The sequence below is a fragment of the Schistosoma mansoni genome, assembly GCF_000237925.1.
Source record: "Schistosoma mansoni, WGS project CABG00000000 data, supercontig 0137, strain Puerto Rico, whole genome shotgun sequence".
NCBI lineage: Eukaryota > Metazoa > Platyhelminthes > Trematoda > Strigeidida > Schistosomatidae > Schistosoma > Schistosoma mansoni.
Window position 1 is genome coordinate 287,413 of NW_017386040.1, and position 13,082 is coordinate 300,494.

Sequence of the window (13,082 nt, forward strand, 5' to 3'; positions counted from 1 at the left end):
CACCAACCCCCCCCCCCGTTGTGATATATATATATTCTAATGATTTAATAATTATCCAATAAGAATATATGAAATAATAGTCCATAAATAATTCCTAGCAGTTACCATTCATTTATTATTCATTCGGATATAACACCTCTCGTAACATTAAATGTGAATAAAATCTATAACTACTAGTAAGTATGTAAGTTGTGAAATTTGTCGAGGGAAAGAGTAGAGTTTTAATTTGTTTATATGTATTACTGGTCTGAGAAATGTATAGTATAAATGCATTCACTTGAATAAGCGATTCAAGTTCAGTGGATACACAGGTTTTCCCTCCTATTGAGAGCAAAGAAATTTAGTATGATATAATATGCCTCAACTACTTTCTAGACTATTTTATTATCTTTATTACCGATTTGATATCTGGTTTAAACTTGTGTTACTTTTATTCGATTATTTATTTATTGGCTCTGAAGAAGTAACTTATGCAAGGTCACTAAACGTTAGAAGCCCCCAAATGCCTTGGTACGACCGAGAGTGAAGAAAGTCCGGTCTCCCTTTCGAAATACTCTCACATGGCCAGCGAATATATAGCCACTTCCAGGGAAGTCCTATTCACTGCCTTCTCACATCAGGGGTGTTGTTTACGAAATTGAGAGAACGAAAGCGAATGTCCGGTGCTTTAACCGGGTTGGTGGATACGGAAAGTCCACCTAGAGGAGTTGGAAAACCCTGATTCCAAACCAATGGCGCACATGGGCTCCAGTATCCTGAGGAAACAAATGGAGTATGAATCAATCGTTGGTCACCAGCTACCATGGGACTGCATCTCCTCACAATGCTCCATCGCCTTGTGGATCAGATCTTTCGGTCAAAGGCTCCTGGTGTGCCCCCTAAGAAACCACCTGCTTCTGTTTGGGCACCCGAGCAGTATCACAGCCCTCATACAAATCGAATGAGATTTGTGTGGCGCATATATATCTGGTGCTTCCTTGTACCAATATTTATGTGTTCAAATAAATAAGTAAATAAATAAAGGTTAGAAATTCGAATTCCTACTATTTGAGATGTCAGAAATATGTAATCATTTTATTATAGAGATTAACTGTTCAAGAATACAATTATAAATACAATTATGATAAGATATCGATGAAATATCACGAAGTCATTTCTATGTTTGAAAACATCACAAATACCATGAAAGACATCATGGTCTGAGTGTTTGGAAATGATTGACAATGATATTAGTTACTGAATAAAAGTAAGTAATATAACATAATACACAAAAAGGGTTAGAACAAGAGATAAATGAAGGTGAAAAAAAAGAAAGTAGAATTATTCATTTCAAGAGAATTGAAATCAGCCTTTCAGTTGTTTGGATCGGTTTGAAACTTTTTCTCAATATTTGTTGACACTCTCTAGAGAATGAGTATTTTCATGATGTATGAGATATTTATTTTAGAGAATCTAACCAAGAATGTATTCAAATAATCTAAATCGTTTATTGGTGATAACTGTGCCTGTGAAGCTGAGTGATATGGGTTTTAGCTCTACAAAGCACATTAGTCCCTTGAATACTGCAGGTACTCCGAAATGACAACCTATTATTACTGCAAAGGAAAGAACTATTCATTCATTTTCATTACGACCCGTTATTCACTAAACAAATAACTTAACTTGGCCAATGTCGTTTTGCCTGACTCCAAAGAGTAAATAAACTAAAACTTTTGGTCAACTTCTGAAAAAATGGGTCAATGAATTAATTAGATTTGTTTGATTTAAACTGTTCACCATTAGTTGACACTTAAAAAACTGTTATGTCCCGGTAACGATAGTGAATGGTAACTCTAGGATCCATTTATGGACCAATACTATGCATATATTTTTTATCGTATAATTGTTAACTAACTAAACTATTCATATCCCTATCCTCTTTATTATGAGCTTTATTTTGATCTATAGACTATTGTTATATGATTTACCATTCTTGAATTATGCCCTGTCTATCAATTACCATCTCCCTTATTCATAGCTACTTTTGGCTGAATCTTGTAGAAAAGTTGTTTCCTATTTTATGGTAAGATGTGGTCTGTTTGTTTGGTATATAAACTCGGTATGTTTGAGAATAATGATTCATATTGCAGAGGCTGAGATTGGTTTTCTGGACTTAACTGGCTGGTCTAGGCAGAAAGCAGGACCGACAAGTACTCTAGACTGCTCGCTCGGGTTCTATGCGTCATTGGTCTGATCGATAAATCACTGCTCTCTAATTGGCGATCACAAGATATGACAATTGGCGTTCACAAGTTATAACAAAAACTATGTAAACTTATTTAAGCTTGATATAATTATGGGCTCGCAATTTCTCATTGTTCATATTTAAGACTGAAATTGATCAGTCTGTGTTGCCAGTTTTGCATCCTGAACACATTGACTTGATATAGGCTTTAGTTACTTGGTATTTGTGTGATCATAGTTATACTGAATCAATCCTCTCAAGATGCACATATAACAACAAAGACTGAGCATTTACATTCTTGAGTTTCAACAACCACAAATTAAAAACCCTCAGTGACTATCACGACTATCCAACTTCCTGATTAATAGATCGATGTTTGAAAAGATAAGTACTTGATTTCCAGTCTAAATTGTATGAACACTATCACTAGGATATGGAAGGCATATCCAATTAATTAGTTCTAAATAGTACGTAATGCATATCCTGAATTTCCCTGTTAGCTATATATTGATAATTATAATTGCTCCATCATAATTATTTCAATTTCATCTAATAATTGAATATTTTTCATATGAATATTATATTACTTGGCAACTAATTCCCTTTGAAAACTGAATAGAACAAAATACTAAATCCCACTCATGTATGTAATTTTTTTTTATCGGTTACTTAACAACATTCTATAAAGCAACTAAATATTTGTGAATATGGTACTTTTTAAAAAATTTTTTCTTTTGCGGTAAGTAACCACATTCTTTATTATAAACAATTTCTATCGCTGTTTTGTTTGTTTTTTTCAAAAAAATAATAAATGGTCACTAAGGTCATTAGTCATGTGTATGTTTCCATAGGATTGGTATAATGGTAATACATTTTTAAAAAAAATAATTCCATATTGATGTGAAGTTAAACTAATGTTGTTGTGTTTTGCATTTTTGAAAAGAAATAATTTCAACATTGATTAATGATGAAGTACATATAATAGGTGTTTTAATCATTTTGAAAATTATTATTATTATTATTAGCAAAGATGGGTAGTGGCTAGCAGTGAAATCCAGGACGCACATTTATAATGCTTGTGAATTAAGGCTATATCGAGGCAATACACACAGTATGCAAATATACCAATAACAGATTGATCAATTGCAGTCCTAAACATCAATGGGAAGATTCAAACAAACAATACTAAGTGAATTTAAACTTCACCCCATTTCACAAGTAAGTGGCTATCAGGATTCAGTGGCCGAGTGGATAACGCAATGGCGTTTGAAGCGAAAGGTACACGGGGTTCGAGTCTCAGAGTGATCATCAACTCTGAGATGCAGGTACATCCAGCTGACGAGTCTCAAATAGGATGAAACGCGTGTCGAACTGGATTCCACTGTTAGCCACTATCCATCTTTACTTATAATGCTTATGAATTAAGGCTATATCGGGACAATATGCGCAGTATGCACATATGCTAACAACAGGTTGATCAATTGCAGTCCTAGACATTAACACCGTTGGATGCCGACCAGCTCAGTGGTCTAGAGGTTAAGCGCTCGCGATTGAGACTAATAGGTTCTGGGTTCAAATCTCGCGAGGCGAGATCGTGGATGCGCACTGCCACTGAGGAGTCCCACAATAGGACGAGACAGCCGTCCAGTGCTTCCAGGTTTTCCATGGATGTGTGTCACAATTTGTATATTTCCTTTTTTCAAATTTTCTTTGTCTTATTTTTTCCACAATATCTGTCTGGTTACGTAATCATAACAGACAATAGTAATAAAGAAAATATTAGTTACCGACCATAAATTTTGTACATTTGTTTTTGTTATCAACAATTGATCATGTGATAATAAAGATAATAAACTATTTAAATTAAACAACATTATGATATTTCTGTTAATCAAAATATTGAATATGTAAAGAAAAAATAAAGTGATATTGATTTATTTTCATACAGATATGCCATAGCAACTATTCTTCATCCGATTTCGATTATGGTTAATCTTGGTTATTAACTTAACAGACATTGTCATTAGGTTAGTAACAATTTGCATCTATCTTTGTACTGTTAGAATCACTTGAGCACATGATAGATTCTAGTCAAAACGTTAATTACTTAAATATCACTCGATGACTCATCCTCCTCCCCATATATGAATGCACTCAAATCCAACTATTAACTTTTGCTTTGTCTTGTTGAGCCCTTATACAATTTGACTATAAATTGGCCTATGTAATTGCTTGCGCTTGCTCGCTGATACTTACTTCTGTTGAAGGCGTGAGTCAATTGAAGCTAGACCACCATGGGAAACCTGGAAACACTGGACGGCTGTTTCGTCCTATCATGGGACTCCTCAACAGTGCGCGTCCACGAACCCGCTCTCGCAAGGTTCGAACCTAGGACCTACCAGCCTCGAGCCGAAGCCCTCAACCGACAGACCACTGAGCTGGCACCCAGCGGTGTTAATGTCTAACTTCAACTGATCCACGAGACTGGTAGGTCCTGGGTTCGAATCTCGCGAGAGCGGGTTCGTGGACGCGCACTGCTGAGGAGTCCCATAATAGGACAAAACGGCCGTCCAGTGTTTCCAGGTTTTCCATGGTGGTCTAGCTTCAATTGACTCACGCTTTCAACTATGAAAAATACTAAATCTCCACAAAACCCCTTCTGACAACTTTCTTATATGCTTGTAACTTTGTGACATGCGTCATTTGATAATAAACTGTAGTTGTTGCTTCTCTTTGCCTTCTGATTTCATGCACCGTCAAGATTTGTATTATAACGGTTATCGAGGTGAAAGATTAGCGAAGCATTGCACTACAATCCCATAAGACACAACTTTAGCTTTATAGAAAAAATCTATAAAATTGGTCTTTCATTTGGTAAATTCTTAATAGTAATAAAAGAGTTTGTTTGTTTGCTTGTTGATCAGTACAAATACTAGGTTATGTTACTCTTTTGAATTTATTGTGATATTTGTTTAGTAATACATTCGTTCAAATCACTCACATCTTGGTCATCACTTGTTACAACCTCTGGAAAATGAAGTTGAAATAAGGTGTAGGGGAAATTTAGGTTTGGACGATGCAAAGAAAAAGATAGAGATGTAAAACAGATTAAGATTTTATTCACCCTTCCAAAAACGTGACAACCATTTTGATCAAATACGTCAATTTGCACATTGATTCAACTGATATTTGATGATTAGTTAACGTACACTGTTAGCTGTGTACATATCCTTTATTTATAATTAATTTATATCAACTTCTGTTTACATAGTTAAATATTTTCGGATCAAGGTGAAATCACAAACCAATCGAAGTAAGACAATCATTGAAAACCTGCAATCACTGCACTCTCGTTTCGTCCTGGTATGAGACTCCTCAGAGGTGCATATCCACGACCTTCCAACATGGAATCAAATTTAAGACATTCGGTTTCACATGTTAATGCCTGACCCATTGATCACTGATCTGAGATCCAACGGCGTACAAGTCTAACTTGAATCAGTCCAAGGTATGACATGTGTCCTCTCTTACTTCGAGCCCTGCCAGTCTTTCTAGAGTTATACAAAAGCAAGTGACCAATTATTTCCTCAATTACATCAAATAACCATATCAGTACTTTAGCAAGGTTCAAGAGAAATTTTGTGTTTATTGATGTGGAGTAGCAATAAAATGGTTCCATAAACTTCTGGATTCAAAGTAACTTATTTTATTTCCAAAGATAAGCGTTGACAATATTTGTCAGTCAAATACCAGATTTCAAATGACTCATATATTTATCAATCATGAAAATGGTTCAAATTCACATTCAATTATCCAATGCTAAAATCCTGATCTCGTAGTGAAAGAAACGAACTGGTAGTATTGTTCCCATCTATGTCTAAAAATCTATGCTCCATTAGTAATAGATGGATCTACTTATGAAAACAGAAAACGACTCTGAACGTACTTGAATGGGTTGTATTGAATATCAAGTAAGTAGGCTAACAATATACGAACCTGTATCGATTGAAATAAATACTATACTGTACATACAGATAGAATCTTTTGTCTAATCTTCAATGTGTTTTATTAATTAACTTAAGATTTCATATCAATTTTAATGACTACTTTTAATATTATTAGTATTATATATATACGTATATGATCTTTTACCGACAAAACATCTGTTAACACTAAACTGAACAATCTGTTCTACATTCAAAAAACAGTATGCTACAAAATTATTTCATTTAATGAATGATATTATTATTGTGAATTTGTTTTTTTTTTGATAAAATTAAAAACAACATTCACATGGTATTGTTTACTTGAAACTTCCCATTGATGTTTAGGACTGCAATCGATCAGTCTCTTATTGGCTTATGTGCATACTGTACATATTGCCTCGATATAGCCTTAATTCACAAGCATAATAAGCATTGATGGATAGTGACTAGCAATGGAATCCAGGACGCGCACTTCTTCCTATTTGAGACTCGTCAGATGGATGTATCTACATCCATTTAGCTACCGAGTACTAAACATCAACGGGAAGATTCAAATAAACAATACCATGTGAATTTAAACTTAACCCCATTGCACAAGCATGTGGTTATCTGAAATCAGTAACTAAAGTAGATAACGCGATGGCGTTTGTGGAACGAACGGTACTGGGTTTCGAGTACCGGAGTGAATATCAACTCTAGGATACAGGTACATCCAGCTGACGAGTCCCAAATAGGACGAAACGGGTGTCCTGGATTCCACTGCTAGCCACTATCCATCCATACCCATAAAAACGATATTGTTTTTCCAATATTAGCCAATAAATTTCGGTATAAATTAATTCGTTACATTTTCTATAACATCTACAGTAAAATGTTAGGCGTCTAAAAATATACAATTCTGATTGGTTAATCCCATTGAAAAGTCAACCAATCAGAAATAAGAAAGCATATATATATTTATATAAATATATAATCAGATCTTTTGAAGATCCTGAAGGATGTAAACTAAATTGGAAATAATGAACAGAAGTTTTATTATTCACTGTAGAATTTAGAAACCATGTCATGTTTAAAGGTATTTATATATTATACTGCTTGATTAGTTTCTGACCATTCTATATTTATAATAGTTACTATGTTCAAGTTTCATAAGAATACTAGTATATGTATTAATTATTTGTTGTGGATATCTTAGACAAACAATGTTTGCTAAAAACAACAGTGAGTTCACATTTATGTTTTGGTATTCATCATATATAATATTAGTAATAATGTCGATTCTAATTCTTTGAAAAAGCTTGAACCAGATTGCCAGGTAAAACGTTGGATTTACTTTATATTCCTTCATTGTTCCTCATTAATGTCACATATCAACTCAGCACCCAAACATGAAATTATCTGATCAAATTTAGACGAAAGTTCTTATATATATATATATATATATATATATAATGTTTAAATTATAAATAGTGAGTAAAACATATACTAGACTGTCGGTCTTGAGTGAACCAGTTGGAAGATAGGACATCATGGAGTTTTGCTCTAACCTGAAAGCAAAATTATGATTACGAACTTAGTGTAACTTGGCAAAATTTGGTTCGTAAAATGATTGAGATCAATAAAAATATCTACTATTCAATCAATTGTAAATAAGACATGAGGCTTAAGTTAAATCACAAGATATATCTTTGCTTGATGAAGATTAAGTTAAAGTATTTGATGAGATAGGATGCATAATCAAAGGTGTTAGTATGGCTAAACAGAACTCTCCCATTCTGACTCCTAACCTTAAATCTCAACCTAAGTTTTTTTTAAGTTCCTAAATTAAGTGTGACAAAGAGTTATTACGTTATAGCTACTGTCAGTTCATGATGAAAACCCTATATGTTTACAAATCTAACTCATAACATAAGCTATACTCCTAATATGTAAACAGAACTTTTTGGCTTTACTATAAAGCATAATTCAACATAAGAGGGTTAGTTAATCACATTAAAACTATTCTCCCTTTTATAAATTTCGATAGAACAATTAGAAGATGGAGTTGATCTGAAAAATGTGATGTATTTGCGCTATACATTTCGAACAATCTGATCACACCTATGCTTATCAGGACATTTTGTATAAAGCTTTGGCTATTCGTAATTTTTACCCCCCCCCCTTATATGTACAAAAACAATTTGTTGTAACTTTGGATTGACCTTGATAATCCTTAAGTCATTCTATGGCCTAGGATAACGCGACACTGTCTTATTCTTTCTACACAATATAAAATGTTTCTCTACCCTTTGTTACCTTTTTTACTTAAACTTTCATTTAATTAACCTTTATTGATTTTCATATAAAATGCCCTGACAAGTATATGTATGATCAGATTGTTCGAAATGTATAGCGTAAATACATCATATTGTTCAGATCAACTCCATCTTCTAATTGTTCCATCGAAATCATTTTATTGCCCATTGTTTTTGAATTGTTTTATACCTTAACCCCTGTTTCTTGATTGGTTTATAAGTAGTTCAAAGTAGTAAATATAGTATGGTAAATTGTCTATGATTTGATCAGAGTGTTAACTGTCGTTCAAGAAATCACCCAATGTAATTTAATTAGTAGTTAGTCAGATATTCCTATTAGATGAATACATTGAGAAAATAACCTAATAGACAGGTAATAATATAAATTTGTAATAAATCATTCATTAAAGCATAAAGTACAAACTAATAAGCTAAGAAATGCACCCAAGTCTAATAATTATCTTTAATAAAATACAAGTAGTTCTTTGTAAACATCTTTCTTAAAAGTGAATAACATATACTGAATCATCTACATTTACTGACTTGAGCCTGTTGGTCCTCGTGGAGGAGTGTAGGCAGCACATCAGCACTCTCCAACCAACTATGTCATCGACAATTCTTTCCATTTCATTCCAGTTTCTATTCATCCTTTTCATATCTGCCTCTGATTCTCGACGCAGTGGGCTCTTTGACCGTCCGCTTTCCCCTTTCCCTTCACGATTCCAAGTTGGCGCTTGTATCGTAATACAGTTCGATGATTTCCTCAATGTGTATCCTGTCCACTACCAACATCATTTCATAATTTCCTCCTCAATTGCAAGTTGGTTTCTCCTCACACACAGTAGGCTGTTGTTGATGGTATCCAGCCAGTGAATATTGAGTATATTGCGTAGACAACTGTTTATAAATACTTGTACCCTTTTGATAATGGTTGTAGTAGTTCTCCACGTTTCAGATCCATACAGTAGGACTGTCTTGACGTTCGTATTGAAGATTGTGACTTTGATAATGGTTGATAGTCGTTTCGAGTTCCATATGTTATTCAATTGTAGGAATGCTGTTCTCGCTTTGCCAATCCTCACCTCCACTTCTGCATCAGATCGTCCTCGTTCATCGATGATGCTGACCAGACATGTGAAAGACTCTTCTTCTTCTAGAGTTTCTCCAAAAAGCAAGATTGGTTTAATGTACTGCATGTTGTATTCGAGTATCTTGCTTTCTCCCTTCTGTATGTTGAGGTTCAATGATCCAGAGGCTTCTGATACACTACTTGTCTTCATCTGCATTTGTTCGTGTGCATTGGATAGAAGGGTCAAGTTGTCTGAGAAGTCCAAATCACTTAATTGATTCCGAGCTGTCCATTGAATTCCGTGCTACCCGTCAGATGTGGAGGTCTTTACAATTCAGTCGATCACCAGAAGAGAGAGTAAGGTGGAATGTATGTAACCTTGTCTGACTTCGATCCTTGTTTGCAATGCGTCTGTCAGATATCGTTTATACTCCACTTTGCAGTGTAGTCCGTCATATGAATTCCGTTTGATGATGTTGACGATTTTCTCAGCCTTTCACACCATAGTGTCGAAGAAGTTTCCATAATGTTCTTCTGTCCCTACTATCAAATGGTTTTTCACAACCAAGGAAGGTGGTGTATAGTGACGAGTCCCATTCAATAGATTGTACGACGATGCTTCGTAGCATTACATTTCGGTCTGTGCACGATCGATTTTTACGGAATCCAGATTGTTGATCTCGAAATGGGCGTCCACTGAGATTTTTAAACGGTTTAATAGCACACCGCTGTAAAATTTTCGTGGTACTAATTTTAGTATGATTCCTCTGTAGATCTCACATTTGCTCAGATCTATCTTCCTTGGTCTCTCGATGACATATTCGTCTTTTCAATGTGTCTGCACTTGTTCCTCCTCCCAAATCTTCTTGAATAGAGTGTGAATCATGTTTGCAGTTATTCTATTTTTGACTTCAGGTCCTGCTGCTTTTCCACTATTGATTTGCTCGATTGCTGGTCATCTTGATTTCTTCGATCGTTGGTGGAGTGACATCTATAGGAGGGTCTGTGTGTGTGTTGCTTCGATGGTTGGTGGATTTAATGAAGCTAGTCCAGTTAAGAGTTCCTCGAAGTCTTCCACCCATCTGTTTCTCTGTTCTGGAATCTCCGTGGTTGTCTTGCCTTCTTTGTTTTTGACTGGTCGCTATGGTTTACAATATCTCCCTGCTAGTTTCTCCGTTGTATCATATAGCTGTTTCATATTCCCTTCTCTTGCAGTTTTTCCCGCTGTCATTGCTAGTTCTCTTATGTATTTTGCTTGTCAGCTTTAATGCTCTTCTTCACTTGTTTGTAATCGTCTTTTAGTCAGTATTATACTTCATTTTAACTCTTATGAACAGTAAAGTTCCCTTGTTTCCAATACTTACAAAAAATTAGTAGCGATCCACTTGTGATTAACCACAAAAATTATTATTTATTGTAAATGTTACATTCCTTTTTTATAATACTCTGTGCTTGAAACATCCATTTTCAACCGAAAAATGCTACGGACAGAAGTTAAACTATAATTTATAAATGACATCAAAGGGATATCAAAATGGCTTTGAGAAACTTTAACCACTTACTATGGTCAAAATAAAGTTATAAATCAGTGTGAGGAATAAGAGTTAAGAGTTAAAGTTGGAATTTTTACCACAAACTGACATCATTTATAATGCCAAAGTTCCATTTAGGTATGAGGTTAATCATCGTTTTCTTAATAATTAGTAAATGTACAATATCTAGTGTTTTCCCGCTGATTTAGTTAGCTATTATAGATTATAAAAGAGGATAGTTTTCACTTAATATTTCATTTTGATTATTTAAATCTATCTACGTGTCTTCTGTAAACACGTCACTGTAACTAATCCCAACTTCCTAAATCAAAACAAAGCAAATTAAGTGAAAGTTAGAGTTTGAAATGAAATCCTCAATGAAAATTATCCTTTTTTGTATGCCCAAAAATGCTTGATACTACATACATATATTGACCTCTGAAAGATGGATGTGCCACAAATTCATCAATACATATCCTATCACGCTACTTAGCTAATATAAAGAAATGAGTTTCGTACCAAAATCAATAATTTGTAGATGGTCACATTTTTTGTTATTTACTGAAATCCATCAAATAGCTTCTATGAGTTTCTTATTTCTTAATTAAATCAGTTTTTTATGATTAACTGATACTTACTTACTTACGCCTGTTACCCCTCGTCGAGGAACATAGGCCGCACACCATCCAACTCCGTCCTGGGCAGATTAACTGATATGTATTTCAAAAACATTTCTCGATAAAAGAATAAAATTTTTCATAGAAAATAGTTAAAATAAACTAATTTTTAATCTGATTCTTGACTTGTTAGAACAATGATCAGTGTTATGAATTTATGTCCAGCTTTTTATCACGTGTATTATCCGCCAATTTCTATGATTCTCCTGATTACATTTCACCTCAATTTCAACATATATTTTTCTTATTTTGCTGAGCTATCCTTTCCCAATTATGATTTCCCCATCTATCTTCATGATGAATATTCAAGCTCTTAACAATAAAACTAATATTAGTTTCCCTGATAAAAAGAATTATATGAATACCTTTGTTTATTCTACCTCACTGTTACCGTGTTTATTACAGAATTTCATTATCCTATTACTGTGATTATAACCATCTTGAAAAAATAAGTATATACATTTGTTATTGTATAGCTTTGAAAATGAATTCAACGAAAAAAGAACTCTTCGCCAAACTAATCTTTCTTATTTTAAAATAGATATATTACAAGCAGATGCAAACGATCTGTTGACAATAAAAGTGTTTTTCTCTACACAAACATTTTCATTTAGTATTGTTTGTTTGAATCTTCTCATTGATGTTTAGGACTGCAACTGGTCAGTCTCTAATTGGCATATGTGTATACTGTGCGTATTGCCTCGATATAGCCTTAATTTACAAGCATGGTAAGCAAAGATGGACAGTGGCTAGCAGTGGAATCCAGTTCGACACGCGTTCCGTCCTATTTGAGACTCGTCAGCTGGATGTACATGCATTTCAGAGCTGATGTTCACTTTGAGACTCAAACCCAGTACCTTTCGTTTCAAACGCCATTGCATTATCCACTCGGCCACTGAGTCCTGATAGCCAATTGCTCGTGCGATGCCAGCTGACGAGTCCCAAATAGGACGAAACGCACGTCCTTCATTCCACTGCCAGCCACTATCCATCTTTGCTTACAAACATTTTCGTCTAAAATATCACAAGAACTACTTGTAAATGTAGTTTTTCTTTTACATATTCTTTGTTTATTTACAGATCATGGAAAACGTAGGCGTCCATTTTCATATTTCAAAGATTTTAAGGATGGTTATCTACAATCTCAAAGATGAATTATGAAGTTGTATTGCTTAATTCATATTACTAATAAAGTATATTCTGTTACTATAAAGTGTATTGTACAATATATTATTTGCATGCCATATGATTATACATGGTGTAACTATTTATGTAATAAGAATGTGTATTTGATCGATGA